Source organism: Dasypus novemcinctus, chromosome 3 (assembly GCF_030445035.2).
Source record: "Dasypus novemcinctus isolate mDasNov1 chromosome 3, mDasNov1.1.hap2, whole genome shotgun sequence".
In the NCBI taxonomy this organism is placed as follows: Eukaryota; Metazoa; Chordata; class Mammalia; order Cingulata; family Dasypodidae; genus Dasypus; species Dasypus novemcinctus.
The window spans coordinates 80,484,090-80,509,528 of record NC_080675.1 but is presented as its reverse complement, the minus strand read 5'-3'; the positions used below and the strand labels follow the sequence as shown (position 1 = coordinate 80,509,528).

General features: G+C 47.5%; 3 long non-coding RNA genes, 4 other non-coding genes and 1 pseudogene across 7 annotated transcripts; 2 read left to right on the top strand and 6 right to left on the bottom strand.

Moving 5' to 3' along the window:
* Positions 1 to 2,575: 2,575 nt before the first annotated feature.
* Positions 2,576 to 2,682, bottom strand: LOC131278128 (U6 spliceosomal RNA). The gene has a single exon (XR_009185382.1). It is a non-coding gene; the product is annotated as a U6 spliceosomal RNA (small nuclear RNA).
* Positions 2,683 to 11,646: 8,964 nt separating this feature from the next.
* Positions 11,647 to 11,810, bottom strand: LOC111762347 (U1 spliceosomal RNA). The gene has a single exon (XR_002795478.1). It is a non-coding gene; the product is annotated as a U1 spliceosomal RNA (small nuclear RNA).
* Positions 11,811 to 12,924: 1,114 nt separating this feature from the next.
* Positions 12,925 to 14,633, top strand: LOC131277952 (programmed cell death protein 10 pseudogene; annotated as a pseudogene).
* Positions 14,634 to 17,075: 2,442 nt separating this feature from the next.
* On the bottom strand, positions 17,076 to 19,453 carry LOC131277950 (uncharacterized). Its single transcript, XR_009185026.2, has 2 exons — positions 18,940 to 19,453; positions 17,076 to 18,667 (listed from the first exon to the last, which is right to left on the bottom strand). It is a non-coding gene; the product is annotated as an uncharacterized lncRNA (long non-coding RNA).
* Positions 17,088 to 17,251, bottom strand: LOC131278129 (U1 spliceosomal RNA). The gene has a single exon (XR_009185383.1). It is a non-coding gene; the product is annotated as a U1 spliceosomal RNA (small nuclear RNA).
* LOC111763674 (U1 spliceosomal RNA) lies at positions 19,305 to 19,468 on the bottom strand. The gene has a single exon (XR_002796502.2). It is a non-coding gene; the product is annotated as a U1 spliceosomal RNA (small nuclear RNA).
* LOC139438675 (uncharacterized) lies at positions 19,459 to 20,481 on the top strand. The gene is made up of 2 exons (XR_011648377.1): positions 19,459 to 20,041; positions 20,163 to 20,481. It is a non-coding gene; the product is annotated as an uncharacterized lncRNA (long non-coding RNA).
* A 4,086-nt stretch (positions 20,482 to 24,567) lies between these two features.
* On the bottom strand, positions 24,568 to 25,370 carry LOC139438674 (uncharacterized). The gene is made up of 2 exons (XR_011648376.1): positions 25,008 to 25,370; positions 24,568 to 24,886 (listed from the first exon to the last, which is right to left on the bottom strand). It is a non-coding gene; the product is annotated as an uncharacterized lncRNA (long non-coding RNA).
* Positions 25,371 to 25,439: the final 69 nt, after the last annotated feature.

Below are 25,439 nucleotides of genomic sequence, written 5' to 3'. Positions count from 1 at the left end.
GCATTCATCATCACAAAAAATTTTAGAATTATTTCATCACTCCAAAAAGAAAACTCCACATCTCTTACTTAGCATGCCTTCCCTAGTGTAATTTTCTTTTTTCATAATGTCTTTATCTGCTTTGGTATTAAGGTGATATTGGCTTCATAGAATGAGTTTGGTAGCATTCCTTCTTGCTCAGTTTTTTGGAAGAGCTTGAGTAAGATTGGTATGAAATCTTTGAATGCTTGGTAGAACTCCCCTGTGACACCATCTGGTCCTGGGCTTTTCATTTTGGGGAGTTGTTTGATGACTGTTTCAATCTCTTTACTTGTGATTAGTTTGCTGAGGTCTTCTATTTCTTCGAGAGTCAGTGTAGGTTGTTTGGACATCCCTAGGAATTTTTCCATTTTGTCTATATTGTCTGTTTTGTGTGTGTGTGTGTGTGCGTGTGGTTGGTTGGTTGGTTTTTTGGCCTACAGTCTTGTTTGTAGAATCCTCTTATGAGCGCCTTTATTTCTGTGGCGTTAGTAGTAATGTCCCTGTTTTTATTTTTTATTCCATTCATTTTCATCTTCCCTCTTTCCTTCAATTGATTTTGTTAATCTTCTCAAAGAACCAACTTTTGGTTTCGTTCATTCTCTCTATTAGTAGTGTTCTCAGTTTCATTTATTTCTACTCTGATCTTCATTATTTCATTCCTTCTACTTTCTTTGGGACTAGTTTGCTGGACTTTTTCTCATTCCGCCAGCTGGGTAGTTAGGTCCCTGACTTGAACTCTTTCTTCTTTTTTAATGTAAGTATTGAGGGCTACAAATTTCCCCCTCAGCACTGCCTTTGCGGCATCCCGTAGGGTCTGATATGTTGTGCTCTCCTTTTCCTTCGTCTTAAGATATTTATTGGTTTCTCTCAAAATTTCTTCTTTCCACTGATTATTTAAGAGCACATTTTTAAATTTCCATGTATTTGTGAATTTCCCCTATTTCTGCCTGTTGTTGATTTCCAACTTAATTCCATCAGGATCAGAGAAAGTACTTTGTATAGTTTTGGTCTTGTTGAATTTATTGAGGTCTGCTTTGTGAGCCAACATATGGTGTATCCTGGAGAAAGATCCATGAGCACTTGAAAAGAATGTATATCCTGCTGGTTTTGGGTGCAGTGTTCTGTGTATATCTATTAGGTTTAGTCCACTTATCATATCATTCGGGCTCTCTGTTTCTTTATTGATCCTCTGCCCAGATGTTCTAGCCAATGCTGAGACTGGTGTACTGAAATCCCCAACTATTATTGTGGAGATAGATATCTATTTCTCCCTTCAGTTTTGCCAGTGTTCACCTCGTACAGTTTGGGGCATCCAGGTTAGGTGCATATAAATTTATGATTGTTATTTTTTCCTGGTGAATTGCCAGTTTTATTAATATATAATGTCCTTCCTTGTCTCTACTAACAGTTGTAGTTTTTTTGTTTTGTTTCATTTTGTTGTTGTTGTTTTTGAATACCGGGGGCTGGGGATTGAGCCTGGGGTCTCGTATGTGGGAAGGTGGCACTCAACCACTTAGCCACATTGGCTTCCCTGAGTTGGTTTTTTGTTTGTTTTGCTTACTGTTTGTTTTTTGTTTCTCAGGAGGCACCAGGAACTGCACCCGGGACCTCCCATTTTGGAAGCGGGCACTCATCTGCTTGAGCCACGTCTGCTCCCAACAGTTTTGCTTTTAAAGTCTCTTTCATCTGATATAAGGATAGCTACTCCATTTATTTTTCTTTTTGTTTCTGCATGAGTGAAATATCTTTTTCCAGCCTTTCACTTTCAATCTATTTCTAGCCCTGGATCTAAGGTGAGTCTCTTGTAGACAGCATAGAGATGGCTTGTATTTTCTCATCCATTCCACCAGTCTGTGTCTTTTGACTGGGGAGTGTAATCCATTAACACCCAATGCTATTACTGTAAGGGCAGTTCTTATTTCGTCCATGTTGATCTTTGGGTTTTATCTGTCATTTTTATTTTCACCACTCTTTTTACACTTTTATTGACTTATACTGAAGGAATCATTTCTAGACTCTCTTCCAAGCCTCTCTCTCCTGTCTTTTTTTTTTTTTTTTTTTTTTTTCAGGCTGTAGCACTCCCTTTAGTATTTCCTGCAATAAGCTCTCTCAGTTTCTGTTTAGTTGTGAATATTCTAAACTCGCTCTCATTTTTGAAAGTCAGTCTTGCTGGATATAAGATTCTTGGCTGGCAGTTTTTTTCTCTTGCAGTATCTTAAAAATAGCATACCACTGCCTTCTTGCCTCCACGGGTTCCGATGAGAAATCGGCATTTAATCTTACTGGTTATCCTTATATGCTAGCATCGCTTTTCCCTTACAGCTCTCAGAATTCTCTCTTTGTCTCTGGCATTTGACATTCTTATTAGTATGTGTCTCAGAGTTGGTCTGTTTGGATTTACTTGGATAGGAGTAAGTTGTGCTCCCTGGACACAGATACCTTTGTCCTTCAGTTGGGCTGGGAAATGTTCTACCATTATTTCTTCAAATATTCCTCAGCCCCTTTTCCCTTCTTTTCTCCTCCTAGGACTCCCATGACATGTGTGTTTGCACATAAACATTTGGAACGGTTCATGAATTTGTGTGTCATCCTTGCACAGGGACCATGCTAATCTTCTCTGTACCATTGCAATTTTAGTATATTTGCTGCCAAAGTGAGCACTTAGCCCTTGTTTTTTTAATTCTTTTGTAACTGGTTTTATCTTCCTAATTGAGTTCTCAACAAAGGCTATTATTTTACCTGTGATGATGGCGTATTCTTTTGGTAAACTATTTTAATTGGTTCTATATCTGGAATTAAGCCAGTAAGTATAATTATTCCCCAGGCCCCAAAGCAATGCAGCTGTTTGTTTCAGCTCCGGGTGTTTTCTCCACAATGCACATAGGAACCAAATCAGATGCCCCACTCCCATGAAGCACCACAAATACTCCATCTGAAGCACAGAATATGTAAATTTGAACAGCAAGTCTCTCTCCAATAGGTTTATAGGAGAATCTGAAGCAGGTAAGAAATCATGTGCCTCAGTCAGAGGACCCAGCTATATGGGAACCATCAGGAAAAGGAATAAGGAAAAAAGCAGACGCAAAATACCAACCACCTATATTGGCCTATCATCTGCTGGAAAGCAAGAGATTTCCAAAGAAACCACAGAGTAAGTAGTACCAGTATCTATCAGAAAAGATGAGGCTAGATGAGCTTGAGGAAAAAGTACTGACATTTGTTTCACCAGTTTCCACCTCCAAGATTCTCTCTTTCTGTCAGCTTTGAACCATTTGCCAATTATTCCTTAGCTGAGAGTTTTGTCCTCCTGGACTTTCTTGACTCCCTTGTTCCTGCAATTTCTGCATGCCCTGGAGTCTCTTTCTAACAATCCCTCTTCCAATGTCCCGGCTTCTTGCAAGAGCATACTGTTTCCCCTTCTTCCTTTGCACCCTTCATAGTGTCCAGGATAAAAATCATTCCCTTTAGTACATAGTTGCAATAGAGCAGCTAACACAGCAGTTTTTTAATTTCTTTGTTCCTTCGTCTTTCTCTAGAGCGTCCCAAAACTGAGTAGTTGCTGCTAAGATTTACACAATAAATAGCCCTTGTCATCCTGCTATCTTTTCCCTAACTTGAGTTTGGATAGTTGGTTAGGAGAGTAGAGACAAAAGTGGATAAAACCAGAGCACGATTCTGATCTGCCCTGGGGTCGGTGCCAGTAAATTTTGAGGAAGCCTCAACAAACCACTGATGGAAATCAACGGGGGACCCACACATTGTCTGTGTACACTGCTGCACCTTCTCCCAGCTCACCTTTAATGGAAAGCCTTCAAGTATGGCCTCAGCAACACTTCTCAATGGGCTTCTAAAACCCTTAGTTATCCCATGGTTGTAGAATTTGAGAGAGGTTCAGTTATTTGCATATAGAGAGGCCAGGACTCAGGAATGATTTTGAGAAGGAAAAATGGTTGATTGACGGCCGGCCAGACTCAGGAGCTTTCTGTTTTAATCCTGAGCCCCGAACAAGACTTTTGAGTTTCTTTTATACAGAGAGGAAAGGTTAAATGGTCCCTTTGTTTCAGTTCTCAATAGGCTTGGATTAGCATATATATCTTCCACATCTTAGGTAAGCTTTTAGCATGGACTTCATACATTCTAGATAAGCTTTTGGCATATTTGGTTTGCATTTCCCCTGAATACTTAAAGTTTATAGACCTTGCATTGTTAAACTGTTTCCTGGGACTGGAGTCGTTGCCATGGTCACCAAGGGCAGGACTGCAGCCTCTTACCTGTCTCGCACCCACAAGTCAGATAGCTTAGGTTATCTCTGAAGAGACAAAGAGCCTCCCACCCATAGCCCACATCACCATAGTTGTGTAGGTGGTGGAGAGTCGGCTTCCCTCGGTCCCCAGGCCCCTTGATGTGGTGGGTCATCTTCCAGTCCTCCATGTGCTTGCTCCATCGCACAAGTGTAGTCTGCTGGTTGAGGAATTCCACAAAGCAGAAAGTGCAAAACACATTGCAGAGTACTTCTGCAAATTTCTGCAGGTTGTTTCCACTTAAAGGAAAAGAAGCCTCCAAATGAGTAATGCCAGCTGGAGAGACGTGGATTCTTATTTTTCACCTGCCCCGGGGCTTATGGCATCAGCTTGGCTAGAGATTCAGATAGGAAGGGCTCCTTTTCCTCTTTGAGACAAGAAAACTGTAGAATTAGATGGCACTTTGGTTTCTCTTCCCTTGCTGGTATTAGCCTAATACTTTTGATTTTTTTCTGAATGCCTAGTACAACTCCTCTCCATCTGTTTGCCTTCATAGAGGACACAGTCTCTTATCCATTTCTCCATTATCCCCTGATCGTGTCCCTGTCGTTTCTGCTTTCCTGACTACATGGTGTGTGTATGATAAGGAACTCTTAGAGGTGGACTCTGGGCTAAGTCAGGAAGTGACTCAGGGTTAGGGATGGAAGCACACAAAACTGTATCCTCAAACAGGGCAAGTAATTCATTACCTCCTAAGAAGTTGTGTCCCTGTCTCAATTTGCAGGGAAACCCACCAACGAGGGAACCACCCGTTTAAAAGATCATTGCCTACCTCTTCCCAGGAGTTGATTTGAAGTAGGGAGGGATAAATGATGCAGGTGGAGCAGAGGGAGTGGGAACAACAGAGAAAGGAGAAGAAGGGTCCTGGAAAGAGAGAATTGTCCCTAATCCTTGCATAGACTTTTCCATTTTCCTTGATCTTTTCTTCTGGCTATCCAAATCCCCCTTTTTTAGATTTATTTTATTTATTTTTACCCACCCACCCACCCATCCCGCCTCGTTCCCCCCATTGTCTGCTCTCTGTGTCCATTCACTGTTCTTCTGTGTCTTCTTGTATTCTCATTAGGTGGCTCCGAGAACCAATTCTGGGACCTTCTGCAGTGGGAGAGAGGTGATTACTCTCTTACGCACCTCAGCTCCCCTGTTCTACTACGTCTTCTTATTTTCTCCCCTCTGTGTCTCTTTTTTTTTTTAACTTATTTTTTTTATTTTTTATTTTTTAATTGATTTTGTAAAAATATTACATTAAAAAAACAATATGAGGTCCCATTCAACCCCTCTGTGTCTCTTGTTGCATCATCTTGCTGCACCAGCTCTCCTCGTCAGCCAGCACTCCTGCACGGGATGGCACTCTGCGTGGGCCAGCTCGCCCTCACCAGGAGGCCCTGGGCATTGAACCCTGGACCTCCTATATGGCAGATGGGAGGCCAATTGGTTGAGTCATGTCCATTCCCTATCCAAGTTGCTTTTAACTTTTCTCCTAGAATGATATTCATCCCGGGAAACAGACGTGGCTCAAGCAATTGAGCTCCCACCTACCACATGGGAGGTCTCGGGTTTTGTTCCTGGTGCCTCCTAAAGAAGACGAGCAAGGCAGCAAGCTGAGCGATGGGCTGGTGTGGCAAGCCGACGCAACAAGATGACACGAGAGACACAAGGAAGGAAATATAATGAGAGAGGTGACTCAAGAGATTAGGCACCTCCCTCCCACATGGGAGGTCCCGGGTTCAGTTCCTGGTGCCTCCTAAAAGGAAGACGAGCACACAATGAACAGACACAGCAGGTGCAAACAACAAGGAGGTGGGAAGAAATAAATAAATAAATCTTAAAAAAAGAAAAAAAGAAAAAAAAGGATGATATTCATCCTTTAAATACCAAAAATTAATATGCTTGGTGTGAGGCCATAAGGCAGAGAAGCCACACGTTCCTAGATAAGACAAACCAAACCCCCTGTGGTGGGTTGGGTCTGTATGTACCCCAGAAAATCATGTTCTTAAAGCTAATCCATTCCCATGGGTGTAAACCTATGGTAAGTAGGACCTTTTGATGAGGCTACTTCAGTTAAGGTTAGGCCCAGGGTGGGTCTGAATCATCTTACTAGAGTCCTTTTAATAAGAGAATGAAATTCAGACAAAGAGAGAGAAAGCCATGGGAGCAAGAAGCTGAAAGCAACAAAACCCGGACGAGAAGGGAGATGATGAGTAGGGGCCAAAATAAATGCGAGGTGCTTGACAGAAAAGGCCTAGATTGCTTTTGAAGACTGTTGGTAGAAATATGTACTTCTGATGAGGGCTTAGACAGAAATGATGAATGTGTCACTGCAAACTGGAAGAAAAGCAACCCTTGTTTTAAAGTGGCAGAGAACTTGGCAAAATTGAGTCCTGGTATGGGATGAAAGGCAGAATGTGAAAGTAATGAGCTTGAACATTTAGCTGAGGAGATTTCCAACTAAGTGTGGAAGGTGCAGCCTCAATTTCCCTTGCAGCTCATAGTTCAAATGCCTTATCGAAATCATAGTAAAATGCAACAGGAAAGGGAAAAGCTGAGAACTGTACTCCTGGGCATGAAGAAACCAGGAATTGATGGTTTTGGAAAATTCCAAGCCTCCAGAAAGTGAGTTCCCAGAGAATAGGTGCTCCATGTGAGGGTTTAACTGCACATGGAACCAGTCAGCCACTTCAGTGCAAGTCAGGATTGGCAATGCGGTTTTCCAGAAAGGATATGTGGCACATTCTTTTGTCTGATGGTTTTGGAAACTGTGTGGACTACACCTGAAACTGACAAGTTTGTTGCAAGGTCTGTATGAACGGAACCACTGCCATCCTGGACTTAAAGGGAAAGATTGAAGGAAAAATGACCTCAAAGGTAGAACCATGGAAGGTGAGGTCTGGACCAAAGAGATCTTCTCAGGCCAAGAAAGCGAGCTGGCCCATGTGTGTGGAAAGAGTGAGTGTGCCCCGGCACCTGGAGAGGGCGGGTCTTCTGCCCCACTGTTCAGGAAGTGTTATCATCCAGTTTTCTCACCTGCCTGGAGTACTGTGGAGAGCGTGGCCTGCATCCTGATGTTTGATGAGTTTGGAACATTCACCCCAGTATTTGAGAATTCAGGGAGAGCAGCACCCCAGTATTTAGGGAGAGTATGGGCACCATGGAAACACTTGGAAAGGGTGGGGCTGTCATCTTGTTGTGTCATTTCGCCACACCAGCCCATCGTGTCAGCTCGCTTTCTTGCTCATCTTTTTTAGGAGGTACTGGGAACCAAACCCGGGACCTCCCATGTGGTAGGCAGGCACCCAACTGTTTGAGCCACATCTGCTTCCCTATAACTGATTTTGATGAGGTTTCTTTCTTTCTTTCTTTCTTTCTTTCTTTCTTTCTTTCTTTCTTTCTTTCTTTCTTTCTTTTTCTTTCTTTCTTTGTAGTAGTCACAAAAGTTTCATAATAGAATATTGGTAAGTCCACTCTTATCCATATTTTATTCCTCCATTCTGTGGGCCCTGAGATGGTGATGTTCACTCCACCTCTATATTGAGAGGGAGCTTAGACTACACATGGATGATGGATGCAGTTCTCCTGCTTGCAGTTGTAGGCACTCTCAGTTCCCTGATGTGATGATTGACCATCTTCACCTCCCTGTTAGCTGGCCTGCATAAGTCCAACAAACCAGAGAGTAGGAGTTGCAACTCTGCTGAGGCTCAGGACCCACCTGGTATTTATTTTTTTTAAGATTTTAATTTATTTCTCTCCTCTTCTCCCCCGCCACCTCCCCCCCCCCCCCATTGTCTGCTCTCTGTGCTCATTTGCTGTGTTTTCTTCTTCTTCTTTTTTTTTTTAAAGATTTATTTATTTATTTAATTCCCCCCCTCCCCACCCTGGTTGTCTATTCTCTGTGTCTATTTGCTGCGTCTTGTTTCTTTGTCCACTTCTGTTGTCGTCAGCGGCACGGGAAGTGTGGGTGGCGCCATTCCTGGGCAGGCTGCACTTTTTCTTTTCGCGCTGGGCGGCTCTCCTTACGGGGCACACTCCTTGCGCGTGGGGCTCCCCTACGCGGGGGACACCCCTGCGTGGCGCGGCACTCCTTGCGCGAATCAGCACTGTGCATGGGCCAGCTCCACATGGGTCAAGGAGGCCTGGGGTTTGAACCACGGACCTCCCATGTGGTAGACAGACGCCCTAACCACTGGGCCAAGTCCGTTTCCCCGCTGTGTTTTCTTCTGTGTCCACTTGCATTCTTGTCAGTGGCACTGGGAATCTGTGTCTCTTTTTTGTGCGTCATCTTGCTGCGTCAGCTCTCCGTGTGTGGGGGGCCACTCCTGGGCAGGCTGCACTTTTATCGCACGGGGTGACTCTCCTTGCACGTGGGGCTCCCCTACGCGGGGGACACCCCTGCATGGCACAGCACTCCTTGTGCGCATCAGCACTGCACGTGGGCCAGCTCACCACACGGGTCAGGAGACCCTGGGTTTGAACCCTGGACCTCCCATATGGTAAGCGGATGCTCTATCCATTGAGCCAAATCCACTTCCCGAGACTTTGTACTTTAAACATTTGTTTCCAAAATGATTTTAGGCTTTGGGATATTGTGATGGAATGAATGTATTTTGCATATGGAAAGAATGTGTATTTTGGGGGTCCAGAGTGTGAAGTACAGTGGTTTGGAACCATATGTACCCCCAGAAAATCATGTTCTTAAAGCTAATCCATGCCTGTGGGCATAAACCTGTAGTAAGCAGGACTTTTTGATGAGGCTACTTCACTTAAGGTGTGGTCCAGAGTGGGTCTAATCCTCTTACTAGAGTCCTTTCAATAAGAGAATGAAATTCAGACAAAGAGAGAGAAAGGCATGGAAGCAAGAAGCTGAAAGCAAGAAAACCCGGAAGAGAAGGGAGAGACCAGCAGATGCCACGAATGTGGCAGAGGAATCAAGGATTGTTAGCAGCCAGTCTTTGGGAAGAAAACATCACTTTGATGATGGCTTGCTTTGGTCATTTTTCTCACTGTAAGCTAATAAAATCTCATTGTTAAGCCAACCAATTTCATGGTATCAGCTTTCAGCAGCCTAAGAAACTAAAACACCCCCCTTTAAGTGCACCCGAAAACATGCACACACAGTTCCTAAGCACCAAGCCTCGTAGCTATCTAGAGCCATTCCTGTTACACATCAGTAACTTTAAAGAGACATGTTTACAGTCTTGCAAAAAAAAAAAAAATTTTTTTTTTTTTTTTAGGTACTGGGGACTGGGGATTGGACCCGGGACCTCACATGTACCTCCAAAGTGGGAAGCAGGCGCCCAGCCGCTTGAGCCACATCCATTCCCCCCCTTCCCCACAACTGCTTTTTTTCCTAATTGAATGGGATTGGCATAAAAATAAGGCTGCAAGATGTGGAATGCCCAAGAAGTGCCTGCTTTGCTGAATCTCGTGACCACACTGACATTTAGAACATGCTCGGCTCGGCTCAGGCCGCCCTACCCCACTTGCTCAGTTCCCTGCACTATGGAACGGGGACTATTTGTTCAACAAAGATTTGAGTCTCTAGCGTGAGCCAGTCACTGGATCTAGGCACAGAGGGTACATCAGTGACGAAAGATGTAAGGCTTGGCTCTGTGCCTTCCCTATTCTTACCCAGTAACCTCCTGAAACCTCCTGGGTGGCACGGAACGCTATTTTCTTTTTTTAAAAGATTTATTTATTCATTTCACCCCGCTTCCTCCATTGTCGGCTCTCTGTGTCCACCCGCTGTGTGTTCTTCTGTGTCTGCTTGTATTCTCATTAGGCGGCTCCAGGAACCGATCCTGGGACCTTCCCGAGTGGGAGAGGGGTGACCGTTCTCTTGCACCACCTCAGCTCCCTGGTCTGCTGCATCTCTCGTTGTCTCTTCCCCTGTGTCTGTTTTTGTTGCATCATCTTGCTGCACCAGCTCACAGAGAGCTGTTCTGAATGTCCTGCTCCCCGGTCTGTAAGTTCCCTAATATACTGTTACCATTTTGCAATGTGGAGTGGCCTGCGTCACCCGTTGGTTTTAAGAGCCCTTCGAACTTTGGCAGAACCAATTCTGTAGGTTCATGGCCAGACACATGGGATGAAGGCCTCCTAAGAACCCGCACAAATTCCTAACTTCATCTAAATCAAAGGGACAAGCCCCAGGCGTGCCACTGCAAGGCTGGATTCTGATATATGACAGAAATATTAGTCATATAAGAGAATGACCTGCAGCCAACATTTCTGGTTTTCCATGTATTTCCACCCCAAAGGTAATGGTGCGCCTGATGGGATTTTAGAGCCTCAATAAGAAAATTTTGGTCTTTAAGTCAGTCTCCAGGACCAGGCCTTAAGAAACAAGCAGTGTCCCCCCCTTTCCTGTTTCTTGGGATGCTCGCTCTTGAAACCCAGCCACCATGTTTTGAGGAAGCCTAAGCTGCCCCATGAAGAGGCCACATACAGGCGTTCTGGCCAACAGACCCAGCAGAAGTCCCAGTTGATAGCCAGCATCAACCCCTAGATTTCATATCTACCCAACTGAGGCCTCGGGCATCATAAATATGAGGGAAGACATATGTAGCTACTGTGCAAAAGGAAAAACTGCCTTTTGTTGTTATTGTTGTTGAGTGGTTGGCCATAGGGGATGGGATTTAGGAAGGTGAAAAGGCAACCTTGCCACTGGAGGAAAGTTCCAAGCCAGCACCGTGGCCCCGAATCTTCGAACACACCGCAGAGTCTGCTTGCAGAGTCTTGTTTCTTCCGGAGGGCAGGCTCGATATCGGGCCGTCTCTCTCCAACCAGCTTTCGTGAAAGGCCTTTCCCAGATGGCCCGGAGTCTTGCCCGGGGAGAAAGCACAAATGCCCTGGTTCTTGGGCGGGAGGGGGAGAAACGGCTTTAGTTGGACCTTTGCTGTCTTCCAGGCCTTTTTTCGCGAAGACCGTGCCGTGCCGCCCAATGACCCCCAACCACCTGCCCACCTGCCGAAAGAGCTGACCCCCAACCACCTGCCCACCTGCCCACCTGCCCACCTGCCCACCTGCCGAAAGCGCAGAGCGGACAGTAACGAACACAATGGTGCAAACGAATGACCCCCAACCACCTGCCCACCAACCACCTGCCCATCTGCCGAAAGAGCTGACCCCCAACCACCTGCCCACAGAGCAGACAGTAAGGAACACAATGGTGCAGACGAAAAAACCGGCCCATAACAGTTCGGCGCGGCCGGGAGCTGTTAACTACCCAAGCTGGAGTGTCCATGAAACGTGGCAAAGGCACATCTAGAAAGCGCCGGATGGGAAAAAAAAGAGAAAAGAAAAAGACCTATTCTTCACAGAACGACATCAGGGGAGAGCGCGAACGCAGTCCCCCACTACCACAAATTATGCAGTCGAGTTTCCCACATTTGGGGAAATCGCAGGGGTCAGCACATCCGGAGTGCAATGGATAAGCCTCGCCCTGGGAAAACCACCTTCGTGATCATGGTATCTCCCCTGCCAGGTAAGTATGAGTTGCTTTGCTCGCCTCCCTCCTCGCCCTCGCCCTCGCCACGCTCTTCATAGACGGTCACTTTGCCCGCGCACCCTCCGCACCCTCGCCTTCCGAATTCTCCTTTCTCTCACCACAGGCGTCAGAAATGCCACCTCGAGAAAATCTGGATCCTGCCACCGCGAGACGTGGGTGCCCAAACTGAACGGGACCAGCAGCCTCTGCGCGCCATTGCTCATCGACATATGTCACGCCCCTTTGTCGTGACGTCCCCAGCGCGCCATGCCGTTTCCCACCCGCACGCCGGACGCCCGCGGGAGCCTTTGGACTCCGCGGGCGCAGTTTGCCGCGCGACCACGTGACCCGGCCCTGGGGTGGCGGGGGGAGGCGGGAGAAGACGCGATCTCCCACCAGTTTGAGGGACCCTCCGAAGGGGTGTTGGGTCTGGGCTCCGTTTGGCCTCACCTTCGTTTCAGCAAAAACATGGTCTCAGTTCACGTTTTGGGGCTCAGCCGGCCCGAACCCATCCTCGAATAAGCGAAAACTCACCAACGGCCTTTTTGTTTACTTGCTGGCTGGCTTGTTTTCTTTTCTTTTGTTTTCCCCGGGGTGACGTTAAGTGCTAAACCGCCTTAATAGAAAATCGTGGCAATGTTCATTAGTGGCGCCTTCCCGAGTAAAAGTGGCATAAACCTCTTCGGAATATATAGTAACCTAATCTAGTGCCGCTGGAACGGAAACTCAAGGTTTTAACTTGGAAAAAAGAAGACCAAGAGAAAGCCCTCAACCGCAGCCACGGGGCATCTTCCCCGGGAGACCCAAAGGGGATGGATGGGTCCGGCGCCCTTCGGCCTTATCTGCCTCGGGCTCTCCTAGCACGCACACAGAAGAGAAGCCCCACTAGTGCCCTCTGGTCTTTTTTTTACTTGAATTCACGAAATTGCCTAAATTTTGTGATGATCGAGGTAACCTTGCACCGCGCCCTGGATGAACCCTGGCTCCTGGCCCCGTCTTTTATTCTCTGCTCTCCTCTTTGTTGACGTTGAGAATTCGTCCATCCGACGGCCGTTTATTGAGCGCCTATCCTGTGCCTGACTGGGTTCAGGCATCTGTGAATAAAACGCCCTGGAAGAGCTCACATTTAGTTAGGGGAAGGGGAGCGAGTGTCAGAAGAAAGCGACAGTGGATATAGTAAACGCGTAAATTAATTGGTACGTTAGAAGCTGTTGAGTGCTATGAAAAGAGAGAAGGAAAGGAAGAGAGAGAGGGGAGGAAAGGGGCGTCAGGAGTTTGGGTGGGAGTCAGGTTACCCTATTAAAGAGGGTAGTCAGAGGAGGCCTCGTTTGGAAAGTGTTATGTGAGCAAACATTTGAGGATGAGGCAGTTAAGGACATCTGGGGGAAGGGCATCCCAAGCACAAAGATCAGCTTGGAGCAAACACCAGGTAGGACTGTGGAGAACAGTAATGGGTCCTGTCTGGCATGTTAATTTAAAGAAAGGGAGTTGTACAAAATTAAGTCAGAGAGATGTTCGATTTGGGGGGAAGATCATGAGGGTCTAGTAAGACCACGGAAAGGTTGTTAATCTGAGTGAACCGGAAGGTTTTGAGCAAGGGTGGCATGATCTAACTTAAAAAAAAAGGGGGGGGGGGGGGGCGGCGTCGCCGGAGTGAATTGATCCGGGAGTTGAAGGGGGCTCCAAAGGTCAATATATGTTCTGTGCCCTATTTTATCTCAGAAAAGGGAGGAAATACTGCATTGAATGAAGAGTCCTCTGCATTTTAGCACTGCTTTTTCTCCTGTAGTTGGCTTTTGAATGAGGATGACAATGGAGGAGATGAAGAATGAAGCTGAGACCACTTCCATGGTTTCTATGCCCCTCTATGCAGTCATGTATCCTGTGTTTAATGAGCTAGAAAGAGTAAATCTATCTGCAGCTCAGACACTGAGAGCAGCTTTCATTAAGCCTGAAAAGGAAAATCTGGGTCTCACGCAAGACATCATTATGAAAATTTTAGAGAAAAAAAGTGTAGAGTTTAACTTCACAGAGTCTCTCCTTCATATGGCAGCTGATGATGTAGAAGAGTATCTAATTGAGCGACCAGAGCCAGAATTCCAGGACCTAAATGAAAAGGCACGAGCACGTAAACAAATTCTCAGTAAGATCCCAGATGAGATCAATGACAGAGTGAGGTTTCTGCAGACAATCAAGGATATAGCTAGTGCAATAAAAGAACTTCTTGATACAGTGAATAATGTCTTCAAGAAATATCAATACCAGAACCGCAGGGCACTTGAACACCAAAAGAAAGAATTTGTAAAATATTCCAAAAGTTTTAGCAATACCCTGAAAACCTATTTTAAAGATGGCAAGGCAATAAATGTGTTCATAAGTGCCAATCGACTAATTCATCAAACCAACTTGATACTTCAGACCTTCAAAACTGTGGCCTGAAGGTTGTATATGTTTAGAGATGTACTTCTCAATGGCGGTAGTGAACTGCCTTTATCTGTAAATTTTAAAGTCTGACTGTATGAATTATCAGTCCCTCCTGAAGGGGCCTAATCCAGGATGTTGAATGGCATTATTGCCATCTTACACCATATTTTTGTAAAATGTAGCTTAATCATAATCTCACACTGAAGATTTTGCATCGCTTTTGCTATTATCATTCTTTCAAGAATTATAAGCCAAAAGAATTTACGCCTTAATGTGTCATTATATAACATTCCTTAAAAGAATCGTAAATATTGGTGTATGTTTCTGACATTTTAACTTGAAAGCGATATGCTGCAAGATAATGTATTTAACAATATTTGGGAGCAAATATTCAATAAATAGTTTACATCTGTTAAACAAAAACAAAAAAATCACTCTGGCGGCAGGGGTGAAAGCAGGGAGACCAGTTTGGAGGCTGTTTTCATAACCCACCTTCTTAGTTTCCTAGGGCTGCCATAAACCCCATAACAAATTACCACACTCTTGGCAGCTTAAAACAACACAAATGTATTGTCTTTTAGTTCTGGGAAGCTAGACGCCTGGAATTAAGGTGTTGACAGGGCCGCACTCTCTCTGAAACCTGTGTGGGAGCATCCTTCCTTGCCACTTCCTAGCGTCTTGTGTTCTACCACTGGCAATCCTTGGTGTAACTTGGCTCGCAGCTGCAGTGCTTCAATCACTGCCTCCATGATCACATGGCATTCTCCCCTCCTGCCTCTCTTTCCCCCTTGTAAGCACACCAGTCATACTGGGATAGGGTGGCCCTTAACGTATGCATCATCTATAATGACCCTTTTTGCAAATAAAGTCATACTCACTGGTATATATATATATATAAATTTATTTATTTGTTTTTAAACTGGGGAAATGAACCCAGGACCTTGTATGTGGGAAGCCAGCACTCAATCACTGAGCCACATTGGTTTCCCTGAGGTTTTGTTCTGTTCTGTTTTTTCCCATCCTCGTTCATTTTGCTTTTTTTTTTTTTTTCCCCCAGGAGACTCAGGGAACTGAACCCAGGACCTCCCATGTGGGAGGCAGGCACGCAATCCCTTGAGGCACATCCACTCCCCCAAAATCTCCTTTTGGAGGACACAATTCAACCCTTACATAACACCAGTCAAGATGGTGGTGTCTTGAGCCAGAGTGAAGCAATGGAGGGGTTGAGATTCTGGACTTACCTGTAATAACACCCATTCATCAACACTTACTGGATAAATAGAATGGGGCAGGTATGTGCGAAATGGAATGGACTTGCAGTTTCTGATGTCTGTGAAAATGATCACATTCTCCCAAAGTGAGAAGGGGCTAAATGAGACCAGGTTGGAGGCTGATGGTGTAGACTAGTGGATCCTCCCTTTGGGTTCAGGGGCTGTTTTTGTAGCACTCACCTAGGGGCTCAAGCAAATGGTGTTAGGAGAAATTACTAACAAAGCCCTTGTGTAGGCTCAGAGCTGGAACCTGGGAAATGCTGGGGAGCATTTCCTTTGGACAGACATCTGGTAAGCCTTAAGTCCATTCAATTAAGGTAATTCAACAAATATGTTAAGAGCCTATTATGGGAAGCGGGTGAGGCTCAAGTGATAGGGCCTCTGCCTACCATATGGGAGGACCCAGGTTCGATTCCTGGGGCCTCCTTGTGAAAGAGAAGAGAAAGAGTGCCCGTGCGGTGAACCGAGCACCCACACGAGTGCCCACGTGGCGAGCCAGTGCCCATACGGAGAGCCGAGTGCCCGTGCAAGTGAGTCACGCAGCAGATGATGACGCAACAAAAGAGAGACAAAGGGAAGAGTCAAGGTGAAGCTCAGCAGAGACCAGGAACTGAGTTGGCACAATTGACAGGGAACCTCTCTCCCCACATGGGAGGTCCCCAGGATCAGGATCGAATCCCGGTGAATCCTAGAGGAGAAAGACGAGAAGACAAAAAGAGAAATAGAGTCAGAAGAGCACACAGTGAAGGACACAGACAGCAAAATCAGCAGGGTGGGGGAGGGAGTGGGGGCGGGGACGAGAAAAAATCAGCGTCTATTATAGCCGGGCACTGTTCTAGCCAACTGTGGATGGGAGCTGTCAACAACATAGACAAAAATCCCTGATCTCGTGGGACTTATATTTTAGTGAGTGAAGTTGATACAAGGAGTGAAAATGTACAGCACGTCAATTAGTTAGTTAGTTAGTTAGTTAGTTAGTTAGTTAGACCAGCAGTTCTCCATCGGTAATGCGCATAGAATCTGTTTGGGATCCTGCTAAAGTGGAAATTCCGATGCAGAAGTTCTTGTAAAGGCTGCGGTCCAAGACTGCATTTCCAACCAGCTCCCAGATGCCCGGTGATGCTGAAGCAGCTGGTCAAGGACAACACATTGAACAGCAAGGTGAGTTCGTTCAGTGGTCACGAGAACTATAGAAACGGGGGAGGGGCGGGGCGGGGCGGGGCGGGTGGGGGGGGGGGCGCGCGCGCGTAGGAAGAGAGGCTAAAGAAGGGCAGGCGTTGTGAGAAGGCAGGCTTGCTGAGTCTGACGGGGTAGAGGCCAAGTTTTCTAGAGAGGACTTCAAAGACCCCTCAACTCATAGCCCCATAGCCCCGGCCTCACAAGAAAAGCCAAGCCTTCCGGAAGCCTTGAGCTTTGCGGCAACAACAGTTGTTCCTCCGAGTCCTTGAAGGTAAACGCGGTACATTGTCCTACTTGAGGAACCACGCGTCTGCCTCCTTTCCCGTGCGTACGGAAGAGGTAAAAACAAGCAAATACCAAAAGGAAACAGACCAAGCAGCTCTGATTTTCGCGAACTTGAAGAACGCCAGGGGGAGAGCGCGAACGCAGTCCCCCACTACCACAAATTGTGCAGTCGAGTTTCCCACATTTGGGGAAATCGCAGAGGTCAACACACGCGGAGTGCAAAGCGTAGGTCTCGCCCTGGGAAAACCACCTTCGTGATCGTGGTATCTCCCCAGCCAGGTAAGTATGGCCTGCCGCGCCCGCCTCCCTCCCCGCCCTCGCCCTCGCCACGCTCTTCACTGACCGTCACTTCGCCCGCGCGCCCTCCGCACCCGCGCCTCCCCAAAGCCCCTTTCCCCCACCTCAGCCGTCAGACACGCCACTTGGGTAACACTTGGACTTTGCCAAGCACCAGACGTGCGTTCCCAGGCTGGCCGGGACCAGCAGCCCCTGCGCGCCCCTGCGCGCCCCGCTCCTCTGCATACGCGACGCCCTTGCCCTGACGTCCCCCGCGCAGCCCGTCTGTGGCCCGGGGACGCCGGACCTTTCCTCGGGCAGGTGAGACCGGCTCTGGCTTTTCTAATTAAAATGAAGGTTACCTTGTAGAGTGAATTTTTAAGTTAGGTTGAGTGCCTGTACAGGAAACGAAGATACGTAGTATGTTAGATCAGTGCTTCTCAAGCTTTAGTCAATTGGGGGGTCTTGCTAACACGGGCGTTCTGATTCAGTTAAAGCTTGCGAAGGTGGCGGCCTAAGAATCTCTGCCTTCCTAACAAGCTCCCAAGTGCTACCTAGTGCTGGGGGGAGGGGGGGTGTCAAGGACTACAGTTTGAGGAGCAAGGTCTTTTGGTGGTGACAAGTAGTATGGGGGAACTTAAGCGGGGAAGAGTGGGGTGGCAGGGTGCCCATTGAGAAGGCAGGCTGCTGAGCCTTTGGAGGGGCGTTGGAATATGGGCCATGGTTCTTGAAGAGGACTCGGAAGGCCCAAAACCAAAGCAAGAAGCCAATTGGAAAGATACGGAACACATTCGCAAGAATATCGGAGTCAAGTGCAAACCAGCTATTGCGTCAAGAAGTAGGACGCCCTGGCACCGAGGGATTATTACCAAGCGCTATAACCAGCCATGCATTTAGAAAAATACCTAGGCCAAAAGGGGAAACATTGTGTGTGTGTGTGTGTGTGTGTGTGTGTGTGTGTGTGTGTGTGTGTGTGTGTATTGGGCGGAGGGGGGAGAGAGAGGGAGAGAGAATTTATGGCTCAGAGATTTCAAAGTGAGTCGGAAAGGTTACGCTTATGCAGGTAGGCAGATTTCACGAACTGCCACAGTAAACACAGCCTCAGACAACAAGCGCTGCCCAGTGCTCTAGGAACGTCCAGACACTAGAGGCACACAGCCTCCTGGGAAATCGTCACCTCCTCCGTGGGCCCTATAGGGGAATATACGATAATCTGTTTCCGCAATATAACATAGCTATTATACTCTCTACTTCCCCTGCTCGTGATTCTTCTACCCCTTTTATTTGAACGTGTAATCCTCAATATACCCATTAAATACATATCTTCGAGACTTGAACTTTGGGTTCTTCATAAGCATATGCTGGTTGAGCCCTGGATGTCGACAGAGTTGCGGCCAACTGCTATTCTCCAGGTCTTCAGGCTTGCCCTGGACAACAGACAAAACTGCTGCTGCTGCTGCTGCTGGAGGACAAGTCCCATCCACCCCCAAAACAAGAAGTATCTACAACTGCAAGGAAAACAGTGCCTTCCACCTGCCCCTTAGTATAGCTGAGTCCTCCAGAGCAGACATCAATCCCAAATCCCTCAAGACTGAGAAAGGAACAAATAAAGGGCTAGGTAGGCAGGGTGGTAAGGACCGACCAAAAAGTACATTGACTAATATTCATATCCGCAGTTATGTTGTGTAAACTTAAGAACCTGTAAACACTGATAGGAAGATAGTAGCTGCCAAGGGTTTGAGGAGGGCGGTAGCGAGGTGCACAGCCGTCAGCTGTTCCACAGGACACCGCAGTAACCGGATAGATGACTCGCCTTTCACCTCCCAAAGCCTAGGTGAAAGATGACAGCAACGAAGCAGAAGCCGGAACAGCAACGCAGCAGCCCTCAGCGTCCCTTCTCGCGAAGAGTAACTGAGCCCGCAGTTCTAAGCAGTTATTACAAACGCGCCCCCGCGCACGTTAAGGTATCACCGCACTGAAGAGGTCTGCGTACGCACACGCTCTCGGACTCAGCAGCACTGGGGCGCAAGCGCGCACAACGCAAATCTAATTTTATACAAAAGCCAGGGGAGAGCGCGAACGCAGTCCCCCACTACCACAAATTATGCAGTCGAGTTTCCCACATTTGGGGAAATCGCAGGGGTCAGCACATCCGGAGTGCAATGGATAAGCCTCGCCCTGGGAAAACCACCTTCGTGATCATGGTATCTCTCCTGCCAGGTAAGTATGAGTTGCCTTCCTCGCCTCCCTCCCCGCCCTCGCCCTCGCCACGCTCTTCACAGACGGTCACTTCGCCCGCGCCCTCCGCACCCTCGCCTTCCCAACTCCCTTTCTCCGAGCTTAGAGCTCAGAAAGGCCACCTCGGAAACACCTGGGTTTTGCCAAGCGCGAGACGTGGGTGCCCGGGCTGAACGGGACCAGCAGCCCCTGCGCCCGGAGTCATCTACATATGCCACGCCTCTGCCGTGACGTCTTCAGCGCGCCCGCCCTTCTCCACGCCCCGACCTACCAAGGCCCTCCAGAGACCCGCCCGAGACCCGTGCTCCCTCCCTTCCCGGGAAAAGTCTTCCCGGCGCTTTGTTCTCCTCAGTCCAGACTCATCCGCGGGAATAGACTGTCAGTTAAACGTTAAATACTGCCGTCAGCGGTTCCTCATCCGCTGAAGGTGCAATTTTTATTAGCCCTCATTCGCGGGTCTTCCTGAATGTGAATGCTTATGCTCTCAGGCTATGTACTAACCTAATCGCGTAACAGTGAAAGAAAAACTTGAAGACTATCAGGCCGCGGTGCCCCTACGCTGGGTAAGCACGAGGGGTGGGGGCGGGGTGTTGAAGAGTCTCTGAAAATCGAATGACCGGGAACCGAAGATGCCACCTTTCTGTCGTCGGCGGGTTACCCGGACTTGCCTTTTCCTTACCGTAGGAGTTGGAGTTGTGCTCCAGGCTGAGAAGAGGTTAAAGGAGGTGTATTAGTCAACCAAAGGGGTGCTGACGCAAAATACCAGAAGTCTGTTGGCTTTTATAAAGGGCGTTTACTTGGAGTGGTGAAGCAGGCCAGTAAGATGGGGAATCGAGATGGATCTGGAACCTGGCAGAGTCCACGTGGACATCAGTAACCCCCTGAGATGGCTGCCGGAAGACCCTCCCCAAGATTCTGCCATTCAGAACAAAGACTTCTGGAAGCCAGGCGAAGCCCCTGGCTGTTCCCCAAGGACTTTATCCTTGGGCCCTCGTGGGGGATTGGTGGGTGGGGCAATCAATCAAAACAACAAACAGCTATGACTCCTCCTATGCCCTTAGCAAAGGGGTGGAATAATTACCAGTTCAAAAAGCCAGGCCTGACCGCTCTCTGATGCGCTCTCTCGCCTGCGGACCCCAGTCCTGCCCTCTGCGCACCGCTTTCGCTCTTGCCATTTTACCTCTGCCACGTGGCCACGCAACTAAACCTGGGGATTTATAGTCCGTAAATCGTAGTCTGTAAATCAGCCCTCTTTATCACTCTTGAGCCCGTAGAGATCAAGATCCAAGTGAACAACATACCAAGTGGAGCAATGAGTACCAGAGTAGTGTTAGTAGGATTTAAACAAAATTGGCATTATGGCTTGCTCCCATGGAGAGATAATATGAGAAGTATTGCAAATCTGGAACTTGGTATGTTGTTCACACAGCTAGCAAGCTGCAGCACCATTGACCCTAGAGAGAAGCTAGGAAGGTAGGTTCTAGTATTTCACCAGCTTGGTGCATAGCGCCCTTTGGCACTATGAAATGGTGCCACTCTGGAGGCCATATGCATTGTACATTTGGCTGTACTGAGCCATCATTGGTTGCTGAAGGAGTTTACAACTGCAATGTAGTTTCCATCGACTTCAGGAGCACAACCAGAGATGATGTAGATACCTTTATTGTTTTAGGGGTCAGTGACCAACCTAGCCAATAACTCATATGGACAAGCAACCCGCAGTGTATTGAAGGCCTGGTTTGAATGCACAAGAGCGTTTGACAATGCTGAAGTGTATTTCTGGATTTTTATACACTTTTTAAACATCTCCAATGTAATGCGTTACATATCCAATGAACTTTTTAGCACTTTGCTTTTCACTTGTACGTTTTTATCACGAAGATGTTAATTAGCAGGTATTGTACTTTAGCAGTAGAGGAATACCTACTTTTTAATTTATTTTTTAATGAAAACTGAAGATTTCCAATGGAATCAAGGAAATTTTTCATTACCACCACTTGAATATGCACATTGAGGTAGCTTCCAGACAGGTTTCACTGCTATGAAGTTACTTTTTGAACAACTTCATGAGGCTTCTCTGCTTTTCTAGCAGTTGAATTAATTCCACTTGTGATTTACACATTAAATCCACTCGCAAGGCAGTATTGACATGTAAAGATTTATTTATTTATTTATGTCTCTTCCCCGCCCTGCCCCCCCCCCCCGGTTGTCTGCTCTCTGCATCCACTCACTGCGTCCTCTCTGTCCACCTCTGTTGATGTCAGCAGCACGGGAATCCACGTTTCCCCCTGTTGCGTCATCTTGCTTCATCAATTCCCCGCATGTGCAGCACCACTCCTGGGCAGGCTGCACTTTACCTCGCACTGGGCGGCTCTCCTTATGGGGCGCATTCCCTGCACGTGGGGACCCCCACGTGTTGGACACCCCTGCATGGCACGGCATTCCCCACACGCATCAGCACCGTGCATGGGCCAGCTCTGCACGGTTCAAGGAGGCCCGGGGCTTGAACCATGGACCTCCCACATGGTAGACGGATGCCCCAACCACTGGGCCAAGTCTGCCACCAGGTACTGACATTTAAAGACTCATCTATAGGTTGCCTTTCACCATTATCCAATTTGTAACAGGTGAATTCCAAATCTGATTTCCTAGGCACAAGCAAACTGACAAAGTTAAACAGATTTGAAAGGTGAACACAAAGTTAATCACAGATTAAAACAGAAGAGAGAATTTTATACCTTTAGCATTTCTAGGAACTTTTCATCTTAATTGATGGCACATGAGGTTTTTTATTTTTCAGGAGAGGTTTAGTAACAGGTTTGGATCTTGATCTCTAGTCACACCTTTTATAGGCACAACTGAGTTTAAAGTGAGAAGTTTGATGTTTATTTCATTTCTTTAGGAGACATGACATAAGGTTTCTGGGCTTCAGATCTGTCTGTTCTCCTTTCTCACACTGGTTTAACTGGAATTCAGGGTTTCATACAAAGGCTGTTCTTGACTATACTGTGGCCACATGGACCAGTAATAGGCAAAATATCCTGATTCCTGAGAAGAGACTCCTATGGGGAATTTGCTGGTATGCTAGAGGCTGCGCCCATTATTCTAAGAAGAATGAAGAAGCACCTTTTAGTCAACTGTTTGGCATCCTAGAGTCCTAGTCTGAATAAAACATTCACTGCTCCACATAATTTGGAGCTGAAGCTCTGTTCCCAGCATCCTGAGAATTTTTCAGAGCCTGCCTGGCCTACAAATGTCCCTGTGGGCCACGTAGGTCTTGGGGGATATCTGATGCTTCCTTCTGTGATCAGATCAATGCCTCCAAGCTGAATTGGTGGGAGACTAAGCAGTGGCCCCAAATCAAAGTGCCTCAGATGACTGCCTCAGGGGATATTTGGCTGCTCTCTGAGTGGATGGGCTGAAGGAATGGAGGCCATTTGGTTTATTGCTCTGGTTCTAGGCACCCCTACATTCCAGGGCCTGAGACTGTAAGAAAGAAATCTTCGTTTGGAAGAAAATAAGGCTTACCCGATTGGGAAGAAGAAAAGAATTTATTTTCAGTTTTGCAAGAAGGGATGCACAACCAGAAAATATGGCTGGCGCTCCAAACAAAGAAAAACGGATACATTTTATTCCCCTAAGCCTAGCATACAAGGCCTTCCTCTGTTTCTCCATAGATTGGATACTTCAGAGGTTACAGCCTATCCTGAGAAATCTAACTCTTCTGCACAAAAGGTTTTGATTATCTGCTTCTCCCTATCACATTCCACCATTTACCTGCTCCTTTTGCCAAATAAGGAATGGAATTTAGTGCTGAAATGGTATTGACTTAGCTCTTTTTTGTGCATCCTTTTTACTGGCTATAGGACTGGCTTAACATGGTTTCCTTTGCTCATGCTTATTAACCCAGGAGTGGGAGACTGAGGCAGTAGGCTGCCAGGTTACACTAATTCATATATATTTTTCCCTTTTTGTGAAAAGTAAACTATGCTCCTTTTCTTTTCTTTTATTTTTTTTTAAAGATTTATTTATTTAATTCCACCCACCCCGGGTTGTCTGTTCTCTGTGTCTATTTGCTGTGTCTTGTTTCTTTGTCCGCTTCTGTTGTCGTCAGCGGCACGGGAAGTGTGGGCGGCGCCATTCCTGGGCAGGCTGCACTCTCCTTCGCGCCGGGCGGCCCTCCTCATGGGTGTACTCCTTGCGCGTGGGGGTCCCCTACGCGGGGGATACCCCTGCGTGGCAGGGCACTCCTTGCGCGCATCAGCACTGCGTATGGGCCAGCTCCACACCGGTCAAGGAGGCCCGGGGTTTGAACCGCGGACCTCCCATGTGGTAGACGGTCACCCTAACCACTGGGCCAAGTCCATTTCCCTCCCCTTTTCTCTTAAAGCCCCTTTTTCTTTTAAACTCTTTTTAGTCTTTACATTTCCGTTCTAGGCCAAGGGAATCACTCTGCTGGTCTCTCTACACAGGCGGAAAGATTCAAGCAAGCCTGGGCTTGCAGCACAGATGCAAAGTTCCCATGCCCTAGTCTCTTCCCCCCAGGATTACATGCTGTAGGGGCTCGTAGGTGAGCCTGTTTAAAATGGAGAAGCAAAGGAAGGCATTAAGCACACTGTATGCCACAGTTTTACTTCACTCACCAATCATCTCCTGGGCTGCCTCGCCAACTATATTACCGGATTTTGTCTAGGTTCTTAACTATGCTGCAGAACTGAATTTCAAGAGCACGTCGGGTGAGTTCGGCCAGTCATTTGTCCAGGTAGGAAGGGGAGAGGAATGGGAGAAAGTAACAGAGCAGGTGTCCCAGGTAGAGAGGAAGGGGCTGAAGAGTGATAAAGAGGGCTGATTTACAGACTACGATTTACGGACTATAAATCCCCAGGTTTAGTTGCGTGGCCACGTGGCAGAGGTAAAATGGCAAGAGCGAAAGCGGTGCGCAGAGGGCAGGACTGGGGTCCGCAGGCGAGAGAGCGCATCAGAGAGCGGTCAGGCCTGGCTTTTTGAACTGGTAATTATTCCACCCCTTTGCTAAGGGCATAGGAGGAGTCATAGCTGTTTGTTGTTTTGATTGATTACCCCACCCACCAATCCCCCACGAGGGCCCAAGGATAAAGTCCTTGGGGAACAGCCAGGGGCTTCGCCTGGCTTCCAGAAGTCTTTGTTCTGAATGGCAGAATCTTGGGGAGGGTCTTCCGGCAGCCATCTCAGGGGGTTACTGATGTCCACGTGGACTCTGCCAGGTTCCAGATCCATCTCGATTCCCCATCTTACTGGCCTGCTTCACCACTCCAAGTAAACGCCCTTTATAAAAGCCAACAGACTTCTGGTATTTTGCGTCAGCACCCCTTTGGTTGACTAATACACCTCCTTTAACCTCTTCTCAGCCTGGAGCACAACTCCAACTCCTACGGTAAGGAAAAGGCAAGTCCGGGTAACCCGCCGACGACAGAAAGGTGGCATCTTCGGTTCCCGGTCATTCGATTTTCAGAGACTCTTCAACACCCCGCCCCCACCCCTCGTGCTTACCCAGCGTAGGGGCACCGCGGCCTGATAGTCTTCAAGTTTTTCTTTCACTGTTACGCGATTAGGTTAGTACATAGCCTGAGAGCATAAGCATTCACATTCAGGAAGACCCGCGAATGAGGGCTAATAAAAATTGCACCTTCAGCGGATGAGGAACCGCTGACGGCAGTATTTAACGTTTAACTGACAGTCTATTCCCGCGGATGAGTCTGGACTGAGGAGAACAAAGCGCCGGGAAGACTTTTCCCGGGAAGGGAGGGAGCACGGGTCTCGGGCGGGTCTCTGGAGGGCCTTGGTAGGTCGGGGCGTGGAGAAGGGCGGGCGCGCTGAAGACGTCACGGCAGAGGCGTGGCATATGTAGATGACTCCGGGCGCAGGGGCTGCTGGTCCCGTTCAGCCCGGGCACCCACGTCTCGCGCTTGGCAAAACCCAGGT